Source organism: Phocoena phocoena, chromosome 1 (assembly GCF_963924675.1).
Source record: "Phocoena phocoena chromosome 1, mPhoPho1.1, whole genome shotgun sequence".
NCBI classification, from domain to species: domain Eukaryota; kingdom Metazoa; phylum Chordata; class Mammalia; order Artiodactyla; family Phocoenidae; genus Phocoena; species Phocoena phocoena.
Window position 1 is genome coordinate 42,922,978 of NC_089219.1, and position 23,307 is coordinate 42,946,284.

General features: G+C 43.6%; 1 pseudogene; it reads right to left on the reverse strand.

The window, feature by feature from the left end:
* The window catches only part of LOC136127052 (calreticulin-like), a 33,985-nt pseudogene extending 14,691 nt beyond the window's left edge, over window positions 1-19,294 (reverse strand).
* Between the last annotated feature and the right edge of the window lie 4,013 nt (window positions 19,295-23,307).

Consider the following 23,307-nt stretch of genomic DNA (forward strand, 5'->3'; position numbering starts at 1 on the left):
CCAATTGCTTCTATGTGATATCCTGTAATTTACAGCACTTCTCTGGGTCTATTTTCTAATCTGCAAAATGGAGATGATAGTACTTAATTTACAGGGGTGTTGTAAGGATTAAATGAGATAACAAATGCAAAATGGTTATCCTTCCCCCTAGGCTGAAGACCAGCCCTCACACTCACCCTGTGCTTGATGGTCTTGTTGTTCTCATGGTATCTCCCTTGATAATGAGGGATGACTTGTACTTTGTTGTTGCCAAAGCCACAGATGTCAGGGCCTGGAAATTAAATCCCAATACATGAATTTACATCACTTTTAGGCAGTTTGCCTGTTTTGTGGCTAAGACAGACATAGCAGGAAAGAGATAGCACACACAAATTTAGGATTATTTGAGGAAAATTTAATAAAGGGACTATTTTAATTCTTTGTTTTGTTTCAGGTTTTTTCTGTTTTTGTTTGTTTGTTTTTGTTTTTGTTTTTGGCCACACCATGAGGCATTCGAGATCTTAGTTCCCCAATGAGGGATTGAACCTGCGTAAAGGGACTATTGTAAATTGTGGGGGCAGGACATTGAGAAAATATAAGGAATAATGCTATGCTCCAGGCTATTCCCAACCCTAAGCTTGAAGGGGCTAGGAGAAGGGGCAGTTACCAAAGCCCAGAAAAAAAAGGAGTTCAGTAGAGAGGGCAGCCAGGAGATAAGCTGTGACCTTCAGTCAAGGGACACAACTCTCCTCCCTCCCTGTGATCTTCTGCCAGAATTCCATTGACCAAACCCAACTGGAAGCCCCTCCTGTGCCAGGCACTTAATACCACGTCATTTAATTCTCACAAGGAGGTATTACTATCTCCACTTTTAGTTGGGAAAATTGTGGCCCAGAAAAGTTAAGCAACTTGCAGAAGTTCAAACAGCTAATAAGTAGCATTGCTGGGCTTTAAACCCAAGCCTAACTAGAAACAGAGCCTGGGGCTCTTCCTGCTTTGTGAAAGCTTTAGAGGAAACTGTTGATTTGTGAGTCCAGAGAGCTTAACCTGGAAAAGGCCCAAGAATAGGGGTTTTTTTAAAATATAAATTTAGTTATTTCTTTATTTTTATTTATTTTTGGCTGCATTGGGTCTTCGTTGCTGCACGCGGGCTTTCTCTAGTTGCAGCGACGGGGGGCTACTCTTCGTTGCAGTGCGTGGGCTTCTCACTGTGGTGGCTTCTCTTGTGGCAGACCATGGGTTCTAGGCACATGGGCTTCAGTAGTTGTGGCACATGGGCTCAGTAGTGTGGCTCGCTGGCTCTAGAGTGCAGGCTCAGTAGTTGTGGCACATGGGCTTAGTTGCTCTGAGGCATGTGGAATCTTCTCAGACAGGGGCTCAAACCTGTGTCCCCTGCATTGGCCGGTGGATTCTTAACCACCGTGCCACCAGTAAGGTCCCACCAAGAATAGGTTTTAACCTAGTTTTTCTACCTAATTTCCCATGCTATTGCTCTCTGACTATCCTAAATATGTGCCTGTGTGCACCACACACACACACACACACACACACACACACACACTCAGTGTGCGCTAGCTACACTGGTCTCATCGTTTTCCTACTTGCATTTGAATTTCACGTCTCTGAGCTTTTGTACACACAGTTTCCTATGCCCAAATTACATTTCCTCTCTCTCCTTTTCTGCTTATTAAAATCTAACTCATTCTTCAAAGAATAATTAATACCTTCTCCAAAAAGCCCCCAGGTGGACATGTCATCTTTTGTGATCTCATAACTCCTCATCAATACCTTTTTAAAAATATGTCTTCATTCTGCCTTTTAAAAAATGATTCATGGGCTTCCCTGGTGGCGCAGTGGTTGAGAGTCCGCCTGCCGATGCGGGGGACACGGGTTCGTGACCCGGTCCGGGAAGATCCCACGTGCTGCGGAGCGGCTGGGCCCGTGAGCCATGGCCGCTGAGCCTGCGCGTCCGGAGCCTGTGCTCCGCAACGGCAGAGGCCACAACAGTGAGAGGCCCGCGTACCGCAAAAAAAAAAAAAAAAAAAAAAAATGATTCATATGCCTGTGTCCACACCAAGCAGAAGGCAAGAGGGTAGAGTAGAAAAGCCCAGGCTTTACAGCCAGACAGACTGGGTTCAAAATCTGACTTCCAACTTACTCATCTTGGGCAAATTTCTTGCTTTTGTTTTCTCATCTGTAAAATGGAGATGATAATAGCCCAAACTTGTTGGGTTGTTTGAGCATCAAGTAAATAATTTGAAAGGGAAAAAAATCACATTAAAAAAACCTATTTCCAATTTCCCTACTACAACTACCATGTACGTTACAGATATAAGTGCCTTGTGAGAAGGGTAGATTCTGAAAAAAATAGAGATGGGCAGACTCATGTTTTAGACCCCCATAGTGCTTTATTGGTCTACCTAAGAAAGGGATTGAAAAATAAGAAAGAGGGCTTCCCTGGTGGCGCAATGGTTGAGGGTCCGCCTGCCAATGCAGGGGACACGAGTTCGTGCCCTGGTCCGGGAGGATCCCATATGCCGTGGAGCGGCTGGGCCCGTGGGCCATGGCCGCTGAGCCTGCATGTCTGGAGCCTGTGCTCCGCAGCGGGAGAGGCCACAACAGTGAGAGGCCCGCGTATCGCAAAAAAAAAAGAAAAATAAGAAAGAAATTGAAAGGTAAGAAAGAGAGTTGAGGGAGAAGGGATTCAGACAGAAAAAGGATGAAGAGGAGGATTTTGGCGAGGGCAAAAGAGAGATCTGGAGTTCCCTGGGAAAAGAAAAAATAGAGAGAATTTTAAGGAAATGTTGGTTTATGATGTGTAGTTTAACCCTTTCCTCTGAATTTGTAAAAACCTTCAGTAAAATCCACATTCTTCACCAATGATTTGGGAGTTGGATTAGTTGCCGTTGTTTCTTTAAATATCAACCACGTTGAAACTGAGCTAAGTAAGAGCTGGACTGCCCCAAGGAGGGCCAGTATACTGAGGTTACAGATGCAACACTGGATGCACTACAGATGTTGGATAAAGGTGATTTCCCTAACCTTCTGTGCCTTTCTCTCCCTGAGGGCAGGAACCTCCTTCAGAGCACAAAGCCTTATTGTAATAGGTATATTTGAGGGTATCTACACAGTTTCTGATCCCTTTCTTTTTCTCTTAGAAATGGAAAGTGTCTCTCTGTACTGTAGCCTTGTTAATACCATGTGACTCTTCACCTCTATATTAACATTTAGGTTTAGAGTTGCTTTTCTCAGGTCTTCTAAGAGTCTTACCACAGAGGGAGGTGGACCTATCACATTAGAAATTTCCTGTTCCAAAGAATATGAAAAAGAATGTGTATGTGTGTATAAAAACTGTATATATATAACTGAATCATTTTGCTGTACAACAGAAATTAACACATGGTAAATCAACTATACTTCAATACAATAAATTTTTTAAAAAATAAATTTCCATCTGAGCCTTTTCTACAACTACAGTGGCTCTCATTAAGACCTCACAGGGCTGACAGCGACTGCTATCAGAGAGTTTACCAAACATGATGTAATACTCAGATTCTGAATGCATATCCTCCTGGTTCAGGGTGTCAGGAAAGAGTTTCACGAACCCACCACCGCAATGGGTGCCTTGCTTGTGTTTTACTGAAAACTGAACCACCAAGGTCTCATTCTCATTGCTGAATGGCTTCTTGAACCTGGTGGAGAGGGGCATAAAACTTGGCATCTTTACTGGTCTGGAGACCTGAGAGCAGAGAGCACAGAATCTCTAGATTTAAATACCCTAAGAGCAGTCAGAGAAACCTAGCACTTGGTCTCACCAATCTCTGCTACATTCTTACCAACTGCGTGCCAGGTGACGTCCTGGATGCTTTACACACATAATCTTATTCAAGCCTCAGAGCAAGCCTGCAAAATTGGTACTATCTTCACTTTTACAAATTAGGAGTCTGAGTCATGGGGAGGTGAAGTGACCTGCCTAGGGCCACAAGGCTGGTAAGGAACTAAACTGGGATATTTTTTTTAAATGCACCCACTTTATTTTTTTTAATATTTATTTATTTATTCATATATTTGGCTGTACCAGGTCTTTGTCATGGCACAGGGGATCTTCGTTTCCTCATGTGAGATCTTTGTTGCAGCACAAGGGATCTTAAGTTGTGGCATGTGTGATCTTTTAGTTGCGGCAGGCGAACTCTTAGTTGCAGCATGTGGGATCTAGTTCCCTGACTAGGTATCGAACCAGGGCCCCTGCATTGGGACCGCAGAATCTTAGCCACTGGACCACCAGGGAAGTCCCCTAAACTGGGATTTTTATGACATGTTTGACTGATTTTTTCTTTCTCTTATACCATACTGTCTCTGAATTTCAAGAGATACTTAAATACTACTCTGAAGCTTTACAAAACAAGCTCTATTTCTATTAAGACCCCATGGGTGGCCAGAATCAGGCTCTGTCGTGCACAACTGCTGTGGTAGGAAGAGGCCCAGCACAGACTCTTAGAATAAGTAATAATTGTTGCTAACATTTGTTGAACGCTTCCTCTTTACCAGGCAATATGTTTCATTCACGTGTATTACTACTCTTAATCCTCATAAAAACCCTATGAGGTGGACCCTACTAATATCTCCACTTTATCATGAAATCATTGAGGCTATTTCACTTGTCCAGAATCACACAACCCATCTATCTAATTCCAGATCCCCCAACCCGAGACTTTATCTCCTCGTCCAGAGAATATCAGAGCTGTAAGGGGTCTTAGAGCCTTTCTAGTCTAACTACATTACTTTACAGGTGACAAAACCAAGACCCAGAGAGGGAAAGTTACTTATCTAAGATCATATAGTCACAAGTGACAGACACACAAGCCAAATGTCCAGACTTCCAGGCTAGTGGTCTTTTCATTATTTTAAGCTGCTGCCCAGCTTTCTGGTTATGACTCTGTCACTTTAATTCTCTGAGTCTTAGCTTCCTCATCAGCAAAATGTGGATAATTAATCATACCCCAGAGGGTTCCCGTGAAAGTTAAATGGGTAAGAGATGTGAGCAGCACTTTGTAAACTGTCAATATAAAATGCAAGGGACTATCATTATTCATGCTTGGTGAGGGTCCTTCCTTCATGATCCCACAGCTCTTTGTACTTCATTGGGTCACATTATGTTGCAATTAAGTTTATTTCAGTCTCTTTGAATAATTTTTAAGCTCCTGAAGAGCAGGGGCATCTTTAATATAAAGATCTAAGGGGAATTCCCTGGCAGTCCAGTGGTTAGGACTCTGTGCATTTACTGCCAAGGGCTTGGGTTCGATCCCTGGTCGGGGAACTAAGATCCCACAAGCCACGTGGCATGGCGAAAAAAAAAAAAAAAAGATCTGGCATAGAGGAAATGCTCAATAAATATGCGTTAAGTTGCTCAGAAGGATCACAGGTGCTGATTCAGATGTCTCTTGAGCATTTATTGCACACCAGGCTCTGTGCTTTAAGCACTTTCATGTCTAATATTACATTAGGAGCTGTCTATATTTTAAAGAGCATGCTTATTTCCCCAAAGACCTCAAGGGAGGCTAGAATAGCCAGAGAAGACTTCATGGAGGGAGGAGTGGGCACAAAGGAAAGAGCACTGAACCCACAGGTAGAAAACTAAGTCTTGAATTTCCACTCTACCAAACTTAGCTGTGTAACCATGTGATTTCCCCCCCCCCCCACACACACACACGGATGCCCCGGAGCCTCATTTGTACCCAGAACCCTTTTAGAAAACCAGGAGGTACCTAATGAACCTGAGTAGGATGAGGTGTGGGGAGCAACAACCAAGAAATCAAACTGAGAGTAGAGGACTTCCCTGGTGGTGCAGTGGTTAAGAATCCGCCTGCCAATGCAGGGGACACAGGTTCAAGCCCTGGTCTGGGAAGATTCCACATGCCGTGAAGCAACTAAGCCCATGTGCCACAACTACTGAGCCTGTGCTCTAGAGCCTGCGAGCCACAACTACTGAGCCCATGTGCCACAACTAGTGAAGCCCGTGCGCCTAGGACCAGCGGTCGGCAACGAAAGAAGCCACCACAGTGAGAAGCCCGAGCACCGCAAGGAAGAGTAGCCCCCACTCACCGCAACTAGAGAAAGCCCGTGGGCAGCAACGAAGACCCAGTGCAGCCAATAATTAATTAATTAATTTTAAAAACAAACAAACAAACTGAGAGTAGGTGGGCCGCTGTGCAGACTGAGCCCTCAGAAGAGTCACTCAGACAGCCTCCATTTCTCTTCTCCTCGGGAAACAATTTTCCAGAGTGGATTTAAATGAGACTTTAAATGTTCAAGCCAATTCGTAATTCTCCTCTTTACTAAACATGAAAATGAGATTTATAACAGTAGCCAGGAGAAAGAAGATGGAAAATCACTCCAGAGGACACTCAATGGATTCTATTTATAGGACAGAAGCTTTCTCAGACAAAAAACCATTGCCTAGAGCTCCTCCTTCCCTCCTAATAATTATTTGGCTCTTATAGCAGCCCTGTCTAATGAACGTGGCAAATGATGACTATTATCTCCATCTAATATCAAGGCTAAGAGAAATGAAAAGTCTTGCCTGAATTATGCAGCCAGCAAGTCACAGTTCTAGGTCTGTCTGCTCAGTTCTCTATTGTAGCAAGCAGCTCCAGGGGAGAGCAGTATTTGGGGGTTACATAGTGCTTTCCCCTGTTTCGAGTGCAGAGTGTTAAATTCAAAAAATCCTAGGGTTGGGGAAAGTAGTATGGTCCGGGGTAATGAACACAGTCCTGGAGTCAGACCTAGAATCAGGTCTCAGCCCCACCTCTTGCCAGCTGTGAATATAACCTTGGGCAAATTATTCAACTTCTCTGAGGCCCCCTGAAAAATTGGGAACATAATAGTAACCATCTCATGAAGTTATTAGGAAGATTAATGGGGATAATGTGTCTAAGAACTTTTAAATACCTGTTACTCAACAAAGACATTATTATTTTTGTGGAGACTTTATTCTTCACATTCTACTACTTCTCTTTATTCTAAGAAAGAGAAGTGAACTGGTAATCACAAATAAAAACAGTTGTATAAAAGTCAGAACTTTCCCAGTAAATTAGTATTTCTTTTTTTTTTTGACATCTTTATTGGAGTATAATTGCTTTACAATGGTGTGTTAGTTTCTGCTTTATAACAAAGTGAATCAGTTATACATATACATGTTCCCATATCTCCTCCCTCTTGCAAGTATGTTCTTAAATTGTAGTAATTACCTTTACCCTATGCTTTGTCTCTGTAAAATTTTCCTGCAGTGAGCTGAAATTTACCATAATCCAGCCTATGTTTAGATTCAACCCATCTTTTTTCCATCCATCTATGGAGTTAAAGAAGAAAAAAAGCAACATATAAAAATGGTTTGTGTTTTTTAAGGACAATGAAATACAGCCAAGGCTGATCAAGTCTTATGGGAACAGTGACGGGATATCAAAAGGTAACTCCGAACTACTATATAGCACAGGGAACTATACTCAATATTTTCCAATAACCTATAAAGGAAAAGAATTTGAAAAAATATATATGTAGGTACAACTGAATCATTGTGCTGTACGCCTGAGACTAACACGACATTGTAAATCAACTATACTTCAATAAAATAAAATTAAAAGTAAAATAAAATATATTACTCCAGTATTCCTGAAATCCCCCTCACTATCTGATGCCTGAACCCCACCATTTATGCACTGCCATATGATCAGTGTTCCATTAATGCTCTAACCCACCCTCCCCTATGAAAGTGAAACCCTGAAAACCACTACAGGAATGTTTGTTTGAAAGGCATGAGACACTCTCATAAAAGTTGATGGAAAATACGGTTGGGGGCCTGAGCCCTTATATATATTTATGTTTAGTAAAATAAAATAATAAAATTAGCTTACCAGGTAAAGAGATTAGCAATATCATTTTATACTTCTTGAATTAGTAATGATGATATTGAACAATCAATTTCCATTTACCCTTTTTTATTGCTTAAACTTTTTAGACTCTCCTCTGCAGTTTCAAGGAGAGGGTGATAAATTTGTTTTGCTTTGGCATAGATGGCATATAGACAAAGAGGCATTCTTTTTGGGACCTGGCACTCCATCCAAACATTCAGTGCCTCTCTGATTTTATGCCTCAGAGTTGCTGACTCCCACTTCCTGGACCCACCACAGTCCCAGAGTCATGGGGCAATTTGGCAGCTTGAGATGGAAGAGGCCTTGAGGGTAGCCTTTATTTTGTCTCCTCCCTGCTGCTGCATTTCTCTTTCTCAAATCCAACTACCCAATATCTAGGTTTATTGCCTTAGCTCTGCCCATGAAAACCCCATATCAACATACCTCTAATAACGCCACCCTGAGTTGGCTCTGTTGACTCCTATTACTCAAGTCTAACAACCAACGACCTCCCTTCCTGAGGCCCAGGGGCTTGCTTTCTCTTGTCTTCCCCTGTCACTCCCAAGATCTTCGTGTTACACAGGCCAGAACGTCTCAGTGATGACCTCACCCATCACTCCTGAGGGAGGGGCCCCAGGAGATTCTTCCTGCCTCAAGTTGCTGTGGCTTGAATGAAATGGATCCTGCTTCCCTGACCATAGTTGACGCAATGAAGGGTAAGAATTGATGTCAAAGTCAAAAGATTTGTTATTATGTGTTAGACCCTTGTGTGGCTCCCTGAAAATTTCCCCTCATTTACTCCCATGGATAATGCTTTAAGATAGGTATTATTAGTTCCATTTTGCACCTAGTAAGTGGTTCACCTGAGATTTGAACCCAAATCTGTTTGATTTCAAATACTGCCTCTTCTCTGGAAGGAGAGGGGGATGCAGGGAAAAGTGTTATGGAGAGAAAAAGCTTGTGTAATCATAATAATAGCTACTGCTTAGCAACTACATGTCAGGCATTGTGCAGAGGACCTTACATGCATTATCTCATTGTAGTCCAATAATAGCTCTGTGACAAATGTCCTATTTTTTCCCCACATTCAAAAGATGAGGAGAGTGGAACTCTGAAACTTGTCCAAGAACAAAGTTTGTAAGTTAGATGAGTAAAGCAGGCTTGGACCCAGGGCTCTGCAACATCAAAATCCGTGCTCTTGATCCCTATACTATACGGCTTCCCATGAAGTCATGTGTGTGAAAAGTCCTTTATAACCTAAAGAGTGTACAGCAAATGTAAGAATCAACCATAGTACTTTACAGTTTGTAAGTAATAAAGTTATTTGTGTATAGTTTGAGGAATGTCTGTCTTCCCCACCAGACTGAGAAGTTTCATAACTATTTTACTAACCCTTGTGCCCCAGTTTCTAGCACAGAGTAAATCACCAAAACATTTGCTGAATGACTGAATGGATGCATGGTCATGCCTTTTGCCTATGCCATAGATTCTCAGCCTTACAAATGGATTGACTCATTTATTAATCCACTTGACAAATGTTAATTGAGCCTGGCATGTATGTTGAAACAGTTTACAGCTTTCACCTTGAACTTTATGGTAGGAGAGGTTAGAACAGAACTCAGAACTTCTTATCACTAATCATTTTTTCTGGGTGAACAGTACTGATGCTAATCTAACTTGCCACAGTTTAAGATGTCCTCAAATAAGGAGCCTTTCTTGTTAGGAGAATAATGTCACCTGGTTAATAAAGTTCCATTTTAATGTTTTATACTTTTCCTCTTAACATCATAGCATCTTAACATCATAAAAAGCTCAAGCCAGAACGACCCTTCGTGGTCACTAACCTGACCTCCTTGTATTGTGTATAGAGAAAATGAAGCCAAGAGAAGGAAGCAACTTGCTCATGGACACAGTTGCCAGTTACAGAGCTGAGACTAGAGCTCAGTTCTACTGTACTCTGGTCCTGGGCTCATTACTCCTTCATTCACAAATATTTCTTGAGTATTCATTTTATGCCAGGCACCAGGGGCACAGACTTGAATCTGACCATGTCCCTCCAGGGACCTACGAGCTTCAGGGAGCTCAGAGTCTGAAAAGACAGACAAGTAAACAATTACAATACAGTGTGGTAAGGGGAGTGATAGAGAGACACACAGGACAGTGAAATTCAGAAAAGCACTGACTGCCCTCCAGAGTCAGGGTAGATTTCAGAGAAGGCATGCCTGAAGAAGAACTGAAAAAGAAGAAAATGTAGGAGTGAGTGTTCCAAACAGAATGCCTTGCATGTGGAAAGGCCCTGAGGCATGAAACAGCATGGTATTTCAAGGGAAATGCAAGCAGTACTGTATGGTTTTGCAGGGCAGAGGGGCCCGATCAATGAGAGCTCTTATTAGTTGAGAGCAAGAGAGCAGTGTATTTACCGAGATTGGATGCTACCACCTTTTTTTCCTTGTTAAATCTTTCCTTCAAACTGTTCAAATATCTGTATGTCCCCAGAGATCCATCCAACAAAAAATAACAGGTGTTTGGGTGCTCCCACATCTAGCCGATAAATACACATAATCACAGCCACATCTGTAAAGATGCAGAACCAAGGAGGCCAACTAACAATGATTCTTCTGTCAAATGAATTCATTTCCAAAATGCACCTCCCAGGATGCCTGGCTTGTGGTGTAGTTCAAATCAGAAGACTGGGCTAGGGCCTCATCTCTTCCCCTAGCTTCAGCAGGATCTTTAGCCTCTCTGAGGCTCAGTTTATTCCTCTGTAGAAAGGTTTTACCTACCTCATCGTTTCTGGGAGGATTAAATGAAACAGCATGCAACACAGTGTCAGGCACATCGTAAGTGCTCAATAAGTATACTTGAAGCCGAATCTGTATATGTGTATATGTATACAAAGATACATAATATCAAAGGTAAAGAGAGAAATATTTGTAGCCTTGAAGGTAAAAGTTGTGCCTTCCCCAGCATCTAGTCCTGAGCCCGGAACGGAATAGGTCCTTTAGAAAATGCTTGCATAATCAGATAAAAATACATATCTGCTGCATTTATTCAACATCATCAGATTATATTTTGCAAAGGAGAATTTTCTAGATAAACTAAAGCTTACCTCTTCAGGTACCAACATTTTGTCTACCATTTTCAATGGAAAAGTTTTATAGACATTATAGAAGACCCTGACCCATTATGTAGAGAATCCTAAACAAAGTTTTAAGTTTCTTGAAGACTCAAGCTCTGTACTAGGCTGTAATGTACAGCAGAAGTGTGAGTTTTTTTTGAAATTTTTCTGTCTCCGCTGTTGCAGTTCAGCTGTGAGCACTCACTTCTCCCTGAGGTCAGTGTGTTTGCCTCTAGCAATCTACCCAGCTCTTGTGAAACCGGTGGACCTACGTCCCGCTTACCTGCCTGCCAACTTACCTGTTCACTTCCTTTCCTTTCTTTCTGTCTACCAGTCTAACTGCATGTCTGCCACATAGACCATAGTCACTCAGATATTTATCAACTAGTAAAAAGCCTTATGGGGTGGTGAATAGCACTGGATAAGAATCTTGGGTCAATCACTTTTCTGAATCTATGTTCTCATCTGTAAATATGGATTATATTTAAACTCTTTAAGGAAATGAACACTGTGCACATAGTAGGTACTCAATAAAAATTTGTTGAATGATAGATTGGCATGAGGACCAAATTAATTAAGATAATAGTAATAATTATTATTAATTAATATCAGGATGATGATTAATAATAACTATTAAAATTATTTTTTTTGCTGTCATTGAATGGACACTGTAGTGGGTCCTCCGTTCATTTTTTAAGCTGTCATTTCTAATCAACTATACCCTAAGAAGCAGATAGTCAAGTTTGCTAAGAAAGTGAACATTAAACAAGAGGCCATATGTTTGAACTATGATAGAATTAAAGTCCTTCACTTACATTTTTGCAGGGAACCTATACTGTGCCAGTGTGAGTGCTAGACGCCAGGGTACAAACAAGACATAATCCCTCAAAGAGCTCAGGGTCTAAACAGAGAGACAGACAAATAAATCATCTGCTTTTCTTATTTTATTTTTCTTGGATTTTCAAAGTAAATAATTTATTGTAGAAGATGTAGAAAGCCCAGAGGAAGCAAATATGCAGTAAAAATATCCATCATCTACCTCCCAAGATGACCATTGTCAACATTTTGCTATATTTCCCTCCAGCCTTTTTTTTTTTTCTTTTCTGTATGTTAACAACGGCTCCTGCTCTCACCTCCACATCCCTGCAGCCTCTGGAGAGATCCTTGCCATCAGTTTGTACTTGAGACCTGGAAAGGCCAGCTGGATCAGGCCTCTTGGGTTTGGGCATCTGTCCAGGGTGATTCTTCCTCAGGCCCAGCATGTCCAAGTATCCACAATCCACAGATGGTCCCAATAGCTTATCAGTCATAAGCCTGAGCATCAGGCTGTTCCCCAGCCCTGCTGGGCTGTCCTCAGCAAGTCCGAGCCAGCTGGGCACAGAGGTCCTTTGTCTCAGAATGTCTCTTCAGCCAAGTTTTCATGGTCAAGTCTGAGAACTGACAGAATTAACATTCACATACACGCGTGCGCGCGCGCGCGCACACACACACACACACACACACACACACACACACACACACACCCCTTGTGACTTCTGCATCATTCAGTCCCTCATCTGAATTCCGGTTTCTTTCTGTCTGATTTTGTACTTTGACAATGGCCTTTGCTGTCACCATTAGCTCTCCCCCTCACACCTGTTTATGTCACTAATTCAATGATTCTCCAATTCAATCAACCACAATTCCTGCATATTTTAATGTGCCCTTTTTTTAATGCGAAGTCTGAGATTCCAAAAGCTCATGTCGTCCCTGAGGCCACTGGTATGATTACCTGCTGGCCACCTGACACTTGGCAGCTTGCATAAGTGGCCAGTGCATCCTTTATGGAGGTAAGAGACCTGGGTTCAACAAACATCGCTGCCGCTGACTCACTGCGTGACTTTGGGAAAACCACCTCTCCTCTCTAGGTCTCAGTTTTCCCATCTGTACAATGAGAGGGTTGAATTCTAAAAACCCTCTAGTTGCCAAGTTGCAATGTGGCCTGGAATAGTCTGAGAAAACAGCAGAAAGAAAGGAGCCTGACTCAAGCTCTGCCACAAACCCATAAATGGTCCTGTTATGTCATATCCTCTCTCTGGACCTCAGTTTTCCCATCTGTAAATGGGGAGAAGGAGGCCATTTGGGGCTAGGTGAGCATTCAGAGCCCTTTCAGTTCTGACATTCAAAGAATCTAAGCTTTACCTTTCTTGGGGTTGCTAGGCACTACTTAAAATGTGAGCTAGAGAGCTTCCCCGGTGGCACAGTGGTTGAGAGTCCGCCTGCCGATGCAGGGGACACGGGTTCGTGCCCTGGTCCAGGAAGATCCCACATGCCATGAAGCGGCTGGGCCTGTGAGCCATGGCCGCTGAGCCTGCGCGTCCGGAGCCTGTTCTCCGCAACAGGGGAGGCCACAGCAGTGAGGGGCCCACGTACCGAAAAAAAAAAAAAAAAAGATGTGAGCTAGAAGACCTTCAAGTACCAGATTCATGGGAGGCAGTGGGGTGGGGAGAAGGAGTAATGTGAGAAAAATCAGCTTTGGTATCACACAGTCCTGGGTTCAAATCCTGACTTTGCCATTTAAGAGCTGTGTGACCTCAGACAAATTACGCAGTGTTTCTGAGCTTCAGTTATACTGTTTGTAGACTGGAAAAATAATTACTTTACAGAGTGGAGGTGAGAACTGGAGCGTGTAAAGCATCATGCCTAGTGAGTAAAACTATGCTTAATAAAGGTTACCTAAGGCATCAAGTACAGTTTAGCTGTAAAAGCTAGAGTTCAAAAGGAGGAAATTCAGTTCCAGAAAGAAATGGAAAGACAGAACAGTTCTCTTCATTTTTAATAGTTTTTAATTAAAAGAGTAACACAGGTTCATTGTAGAAAATAAAGTAAAAAAAAAAAGTTATCTGAAATTCCATTATTTACCATTTACATTTTGGTGTATCTTCATCTATTCCTTTCCTCTATGCACAAATATATTTTACATAGTGACAATATATGCCTTATATGTAGTTTTGTACCTCTTAAAACTAAGCTTAGATCATAAACACTTCCCCATGACATTAAGAACTTGCCAAACCTTATATGGCTGTATCATACTTCACTTCATTGGGCCCCTGCTGATGGATATTTAGGTTTGTCTCTGAATGTTTCCAATTATTAATAACACACCCCATCTCCAGTGACCTTCCACCCATTCCAGTTTAGCCATCTGCCCCTACATTCACACCTTGGACCTTATCGTGACCAGAAACTGCTCCACCTCTGAAATCTCAAACCCAAACTCTCCCCTCCATGATTGTGGCTTTCTATCCTCCAACTCTCACGCTCTGTTACTCAAAGTACACCTGTTCTTTGATGCCCTCCATTTTTCTCCAGTCAACTGTCTCCTTCCTATCTAATTCTCACAGTCCTTCCTTCTTCCCTCCCTCCCTCTATCCTTCTTTCCACAGAATTTTACGAGCATTTTCTATGAGCCGGGCACTGTACCAAGTGCAGGGGTTGTAAAGTTGATAGAGATGTGGATCCATCACCTTGCTCACTCCTCTCGACCATTTGCCTTTCTGCTCACTCCTCCCCTGCCCATTTGCCTTTCTGCAAAAGCCCCACTGTGTCATCCAAACCTTCCACCTTCACTTTCCCTTTGCATCCCAAATTACCTACTTGAGCCCTACATGACTTCCTCTCTCAGCCGGGATCCTCCAAAACATAGGCCACGGCTGTCCAGTTCATTTCCCAGGCAGCCTTCCACCCCCACCACTCCTCTGGGTCGTGAAATGGTCTCTTAACTGCAAAATGCAATGAATGATTTCCAGTTTGCCTATTTGGCCTCCAAACCACTTTTGACACTAGCTGTGTAAACTTGGGAGGGTCACTCAACCTCTTTGAACCTCAGTTTCCTCATCAGTGAAAGAGAGATATCACCTTTCTGACAGAACTGTTGAGAGATTCAATAAAATAAGGTATAAAGAAAAAAATCCACTGGTACACAATAAGCATTCATCAAAGATTAAGTTCTGACTCATTGCATTTGGTTTCCTGGGTCCCTGACAACGAGGAAATGTTTGCCTTGGCTAGTATGAGCATTCTGATCTCTTGAAAGAGTCATTTCCCAGTGCAATTCATTCATTCATTCAAAAATAATTGAGTATCTGCTATGTGCTTGTTCTGCGGGCTACAGATACAGCAATGAACACAACAGAGAAGCACTGTGTTCTCAGGAAGTGAATCTAATAGCGAGGAGAAAAAGAAAGGCAATGAATAAACATGTAAACAAGAAATGCATCAAACAGTGAAAAGTATTCTGAAAAATTAAGCATGCAAAGGTTCATGAGGGAACTTTCAGGGGTGATGGAAATGTTCTATATATTACTTGTGGTGGTGGTCACACAGGTGTTTATATTTTTCAAAATTCAGTGAATGATATACTTCAAATGGGTGCATTTTATGTATATAAATTATATCTCAAAAAGGTTGATTTAAAAAAATTAAATCATACAAAGGGATAGATATGTATATGGGGGGATAATTTTTGATAGAGTGAACGAGAAAAGCCCCTCCGACATTTAAGGAGACATTTAAGCAGAAACCTGAATGATGAGAAGGAGTAAACCATGTGAAGATCTGAGAGAATATTCCAGGCAGAAATCACAGCAAGTTCAAAGGCCTTGAGATGGGACTGAGCCTGGAGTGTCTGAGAGACAGCAAGAAAGAACAGCCACTGTGGCTAGAATGTAATGAAGAAGCAGGAGATAAGATTGGAGAGACAGGCAGGGATCAGATCACGGAGGTCATGATGAGAAGCCTGGATGTTATTTTAAATCTAATAGAAAGACAGTGGTGGGGGCTTCCCTGGTGGCGCAGTGGTTGAGAGTCCGCCTGCCGATGCAGGGGACACGGGTTCGTGCCCTGGTCCGGGAAGATCCCACATGCCGCAGAGCGGCTAGGCCCGTGAGCCATGGCCGCTGAGCCTGTGCGTCCGGAGCCTGTGCTCCGCAACGGGAGAGGCCACAACAGTGAGAGGCCCACGTACCGCAAAAAAAAAAAAAAAAAAAAAAAAAAAATGCAGGAAAGACAGTGGTGATTTTTAAGTTCCAGAATGCTACACTCTGATTTATATTTCAAAAGGAGCAGTATGAAATTTAGATGAGAAGAGACTATGGAGTAGCCGGAACAGAAGCAGAGAAGACACTCGAATTCCTGCAATAGTCCAGATGAGTGGTGATAATAGCTTGGACTAGCATGGGCAGCAATATGAGAGGTAAAAAAAAAAATACCGTATTCAGAATATAATTTGAGGGTAGAGTCAATTGGACTTGTTGCTAGATTCGATGAGGGGAAAATAAATAAAAAAGGAATCAAAGATGACTCTTAAGGCTTTTGACCTAAACGACCAGGTGAATGGTTGGGGCACTTACTAAGATGGAGGAAACCAGGGGAAGAGCAAGTCTGGAGGAGGACACAAGAGTTTGCTTTAGACATGTTAAGTCTGAGATGCTCATGAATTTATGCACATCTGGTTTGTATACCAGCCTCATATGAGTTTGGAAGAACAAGCCAGCATCTAAACCTTCCCAGGTCTGAGTACCCTAACAGTATTTGGTTTCTGGGTCTTCTACTCCGAGGATAAGCCTCAGAACCCTGGTGACCCCACCACCCAACCCTCCGCAGTCATGAGTAGCATTAGCCCCTCAGCACATCTCTCTGATCTCTCTCCTTTCAGTATTATAATTACATTTTGGGTTGATTCCTTTAAAGTAGGCACTGAATATCAAAAATTAACGTCTCTAAGTCCTACTGTAGGAAGATTGCTTGGAACATGATTTTTCTTCATGGGATGTGAGTTTTGGATGCGTGCGTGTGTGTGTGTGAGTGTGTGAAAGTTCAACTCAACCATTCAATTAATCCTTTTTTAAAAAATAAATTTATTTATTTTTGGCTGCGTTGGGTCTTTGTTGCTGTGTGCGGGCTTTCTCTAGTTGCGGTAGGCAGGGGCTACTCTTCGTTGTGGTGCGCGGGCTTCTCATTGCAGTGGCTTCTCTAGCTGTGGAACACAGGCTCTAGGTGCGTGGGCTTCAGTAGTTGTGGCACATGGGCTTCAGTAGTTGTGGCTCGCGGGCTCTAGAGCGCAGGCTCAGTAGTTGTGGCGCAAGGCTTAGTTGCTCCGCGGCATGTGGGATCTTCTCGGCCCAGGGATCGAACCCGTGTCCCCTGCATTGGCAGGCGGATTCTTAACCACTGTGCCACCAGGGAATCCCCAACCATTCAATAATCCTTTACCGGGCACCTGTCTAAGCCAGGCACTGACTTTGACACTGGAAACAGAGGAGAATCGGGTAAATGACAACCATAATGTGAGTAGGGCTGACACAAAGGAAGCATAGAAGTTGAGGGACTTAGCGGAGGCCTAGGCAAGGCTTCCTGGAGGAGGTGATATCAGGCAGAGCAGCCTTTTCTGCACATAAGGTGCTGGATTTTGTTCATGATCAACTGTCTTGGGGTTTGGGACTTAGAGCCCCTTTTTTTTTGACTCCAAGGAGTAGTTCAGAAATATTTGTCAATAACACCCTTGGGAATTTCACTCTTGCCACACTGGGCAAGGAGGGTTCGGTCCTTGGGGAAGTGACTGCAGATCTGTGCATGTTCTCTGCCTTCTGACAGGAAGAATTGTGTTGTGGGTAAAGCCACCCCAGGCAGGTGGGGGTGGGCAGGTGGGGCAGGAGCTAACGGTCAGAAGCTTAGCCTCACAGGGTTCACTGCATAGGATAGCTGAGGTCAGTCGGGAAATGGGGGACCAGCAACCTACACTTGGAAGAGGCTTGTGCCTTGTCAAAAGGTTCCGCCACAGCCAGTCAGTGAAGCTGAGGGCTTCCTGCATCCCACCCTTCAGCCAAATCCTAAGCATCTCTCCTGTCCGCCCCTTCCCCTATCTCCCCACATACCCCCTACCAACCCCCTCCCCAAAGCCTCTCCACTTTTCACCAAGAAGATTACCATAGCCTCCCAGATAGTTTTTTTATTTGCTTGTTTCTGGGGTGCTTTTGTCTCCAGTCTCAACTTTGGTCAGTTTCACAGTACACTCTCCACATTTTTGTTGATATGTTCTTTCTAATACCCAGGCCAGATCTTGTTCTCCCCAGCTTGCCATCTTCACTAGCTTCCACTGCTTTCAGCGAAAGGCCAGGCTCCTTAGTCCCCTTGATCCAGCCCCTGCCTGTTCTCCAGCCTCCCCTCAACCACCCTCCCTTTCACAATTTCCAGTTTCCTGAAGATGCCACTGCTGACTGTGTCATAACTGGGAACCTTTGTACATGCTGTTCTTCTTGCCTGGAACACACTTCTCTCCATCCCTGCCCCCCAGATAAATTCTTACTCATCCTTCAAAACCCTGCTTGGGTTTCACCTTCTCCCTGACACTTTCCTGCCCGGTCCCCTTGCCTGGGCTTATTCGTTCCTTCCTCGGCACCACCTCTGCAGCTTGTTCTCAACACAATGTTACTTGTATTGCATATTAGGGAATTGAATCTCAGAAAGGGGAAAGGGTTTATGCACACTTTCACGGTAGAATATAGACTCAAATCCAAGCAATCCTGATTCCTAGGCAAGTGCCCTATCCACTGCACTCTCAAACAACTAATCACATTTTACACACACACATGCACACACACACACACACGCACACACACACACACACACACACACGAAGAGTATTTTGTGGGCTGAAACAGTACCATTGAACATCTGTCCTTAGGTAAATAAGCCCTAATTCTCTAATATTCCTGAGTCATTCCAGGGAGGAGGCTGGGCAATGAGATCTCCTACATCCTCTGAGCTCTGATATTTTATGAAACACAAAATTTTACTATCACAATTAGCACTCATATTTTCCCTCCAGAGTTCACTTCTGTTTTTTGGATGAAGGGAAGGGAAGAAGCATTTATTGCATACCTACTACATACCAGGGGAGATGCTTTACATATCTTATCTCATTGAATTCTCATAACAATTTTTGCAAGATGCCTTTTGCTGTCCTCGTTTCATAGGCAAGGAAATTAAAATGTAGACAGGGTAAACTACTAGCCCAGGGTCACACAGTCAGAAAGGAAGGAGCAGAGATTTGAACTGTAGACGGCTGGGGCAGGTGATTGAGGAGGAGCAGGTAGGGTCCCGTCTACCTTCGCCCCCCATCCCCTCCCGCTCCGCCGAGCGTCTCACCCCCATCTTGGAACTCCTCGCGCAGGTAGGCCCGGCGCTGCGCTCGTGCCCCCAGCACGCAGGTGGCCAGCAGCAGTGGCCGCAGCGCCAGCCCCTTCATCTCGCGGAGCTCGGGGTCTCCATGCCCAGCCTCGGAAAGCCGCTAGCCTAGCCAGGTGCTCCGCTCTGCTGCTGCCTCTGCCCGGGCCCCAGGGCGATGGCTGAGTTCACCTACACCCCGCACCTGACTGTCTCTCATTTGCGGCCTTGGGGGTAATAATGACCGCAGCCAATGACTGGGGACCACGCGCTGAGAGTGCTGGAGGATGGAGGTGGGGGGAAGGCGACCAAGTGTTGAGGGAGCTACAGGGCAGGGTCCCTAGGGAGTGGGGGCATGGCAGGGCCAGCTCAGGCTGGCCTCTGGGGTCCCGCGAGCCTGCTCATTGGTGGTGCAACCTGTTTTGCATTGCTGTCACATGCTTCCTTCCATCATCCCTCTGTCCCTCCATCCTTCCATCCCTCTTTCCTTCTATCCCTGTATCCTTCCTTCCGTCTACCCATCCACCCACAGGGCCTATGCAGGACAATGACAGTGTGATGTCTGTCTAACAGAAACACCCACGGCCTGAGGGGGCCCCGAAGAGGCCTTAAATCAGCATGAGGTCTCAAGGAAGACTTCCTGAAGTGGGTGACAACAAAGGTTAGCCAGGCAGGAAGAAATGGGGAGAGAGGAGCAAAAGGAATACTGTGTGCAAAGGCCCAGAGGAGGGAAAGATTGGTAACTTAATATCACTTCTACAACGACCCAATACCATGCAATCGGTATCATTTCCCTTATTTGAGGCAAGTGAAGCTCAAAGAGGGAAAAAAGCACCAATATTAATTGATCACCATATTGCGTGCTAAACACTATACCAAGAACTTGCCATGCGTCATAGCATCTGATCCTCACATTAGCCTTACAAGGTCAGTGTTATCTTGTGAGACTTACTTTACGGACTCTGAGAGACAAAATGACTTGCCAAGGTCACACAGAGATGGAACAGGGGCTAGAACTCAAGCCTTCTCATTCCAGTGCCTTCACTGCACCTTCATTCAACTATTTATCTGTTCAATATCTATGTATTGACGTCCTACTGTGTGCCAGGCACAGGGCTAGGTACTGAAGATATACAGTGGAGAATAAGGCTGCCAAGTCTCCTGCTCTCGTGGGGCTGACTTCCTAGTGGGGTAGACAAAATCATTAAGGAAGCAAACAAATATAGAATGATAGGCATTCAAAAAAGCAAAACAAGGTTATGACTTAGAGAGTTGGAGAGAGATGGGGGAAGGCTGATAGGCTGGGAGAAGAGAGGGAAGTCTTCTTCAGGACTGGTACTGGTTGAGATCTGAATGAGAAGCCATGTATTGATCTGGAGACAAGTGTTCCAGGCAGAGGCAACATCAAGGACAATGGCTCAGAGAACGGGAATAAGTTTGTCTTATTTGAACATTGGAAAGACAACCAATGTGGCTTGAGCAGAGTGAGCAAGGAGGACAATGTCAAGAGGTGAGAAATCAAGAGTTTTAAATGGGCCTGTAGGCCATGGGAAGAATTTATAACCGGTGCAGTGGGAAACCCTTGAAGGGAGTGACATTATTAGTTTTATATTTTAAAAAGATCACTTTGGTTTCTGTGTGCTAAGTAGAGGATGTCAATATATAACCAATTAAGGTTATTGAGTTCACAGTTAAAATATATTAATCTTGAGTTCACAGAAGAGGTCCTGGCTATAAGTATAAATTTGGGGTCATATAAGTGGTATTTTAGGCCACATAGCTAGATGAGATGGTTTAGAAGAGGGAGGGGAGATTGGCCAAGAATCATGCAAGTACCCCAGCCCGGGAGAACCCCAACCCTGAGAGGTGGGCAGAGAAAATGGAGGCAGCAAAGGAAACCAATGACTGGCTCCTAAAGAAAGGGTTTCAAAGAGCTTCCCTCAGAATTCTAGGTTTTTTACCCATTGGCAGGGCAGTCTTCTCTTTTTTTTTTTTTAGGATGCGTGAATCTTTTTATTTATTTATTTATTTTACATCTTTATTGGAGTATAATTGCTTTACAATTCTGTGTTAGTTTCTACTTTATAACAAAGTGAATTGGTTATACATATACACATGTTCCCATATCTCTTCCCTCTTGCGTCTCCCTCCCTCCCACCTTCCCTATCCCACCCCTCTAGGTTGTCACAAAGCACCAAGCTGATCTCCCTGTGCTGTGCGGCTGCTTCCCACTAGCTATCTACCTTATGTTTGGTAGTGTATATATGTCCATGCCTCTCTCTTGCTTTGTCACGGCTTACCCTTCCCCCTCCCCATATCCTCAAGTCCATTCTCTAGTAGGTCTGTGCCTTTATTCCTGTCTTACCCCTAGGTTCTTCATGACATTTTTTTTCTTAAATTCCATATATATGTGTTAGCATATGGTATTTGTCTTTCTCTTTCTGACTTACTTCACTCTGTATGACAGACTCTAGGTCTATCCACCTCATTACAAATAGCTCAATTTTGTTTCTTTTTATGGCTGAGTAATATTCCATTGTATATATGTGCCACATCTTCTTTATCCATTCATCCGATGATGGACACTTAGGTTGTTTCTGTCTCCGGGCTATTGTAATTAGAGCAGGGCTGTCTTCTCTTAAAGGGAGTGCCAGAATTGCAATTCAACGAATATTTCCTGATCACCTGCTGTGGGCAGGATGCTGCACCAAAGGGGAGACAAAGGCAGAGAGGACCCAGTCCTTGGCCTCCAGGAATTCTTGAGCTCCCTGGAGAGATAGACCGTTAGGCAACTCACTTGGAATGTGGAAGCCTGAGTATGGTGCCCTAAGAAAGACAAGAATGGGAATTCCCTGGTGGTCCAGTGATTAGGACTTGGTGCTCTCACTGCCAGGGGCCTGGGTTCAATACCTGCTCAGGAAATTAAGGTCCCACAAGTCATGTGGGCACACACACACACAGACACACACACATACACAGACACACACGCGCACACACACACACACGAAAGACAAGAACAGCAGGAGCACAGGGGCACAGAGTCGTAAAGATGTGCCAGACAGCGTCCAATGGCTTTACTTGCATCATCTCCTGCAATCCTTGTAAAACAATAACTACTGTTATCTCCACTTTACAGAAGAAGGAACTGAGTCTTAAAGATGGTGGGTAACTTGCCCAAGGATACACAGTTGACAGGTTGTAAAGCCTAGATACACAGCCAGGTCTGCCTCACTTTAGAGCTCAATGCTTAATCACTCTTTAAAATTTTTTAAATTGTCTGATCGGGCTGGAGCATAAGGTTCCTGGGAAGATGGAGGGTCCAGAGAACAAGACACAAGGAGATAAAGTGAAAAGGTGGGAAGGGCCAAATTCAAGGTCCAGGCCTTGAATGCCAGCAGGAGTTTGGATTTGGTTCTTCTGGCCAGGGTTTTCCAACCTCAACACTAGTGACATTTTGAGCCAGATAATTCTTTGCTGTGGGGCGTCTCTCCTTTGCATCATAGGATATTTAGCTGCATCCCTGGCTTTTACTCATTAGATACCGCTAGCACTCTCCACTCCCCCACAAATGTGGGAATTAAAAATATCTCCAGACATTGCCAAATGTCCCTCTGGGGGCTGTGTGCAAAACTGGTCTACAGTTGAGAATTGCTGCTCTAGGCACTGGTGGGATTCAGGGTTTTGAAAGGAAAGTGAGATGATAAGCATTAGGAGTGCTCCCTTAACACTAATAACCTCTACCTTTGTTATACTCAAAATGTGAGAAATTGTATTATGTTTCAATTCTGATAAACTGGAATCACCCGTACTATTTTGGTAACATTCCCACAGACTCTGTTCATTTTTTGTGAAACAAGTAGATTAAGTTAAACATGTGTTCCTCAGAGGCACTGTAGCTTCTTTGTTGTTATATTCTCGGTTCCTAACAGACTGAATGTTAAATGAATGGATGGATTTAAATTTTTTTATTATATACATAATTATATTTATCTTTAGGACACCATGCTGACATCAGAGATTTGTCAGAGGTCCAATATATAGTACAAGATAAGCATCTTTGTTTGCAAGGAAAGAAAAATTTGTGTTTTAATCTTT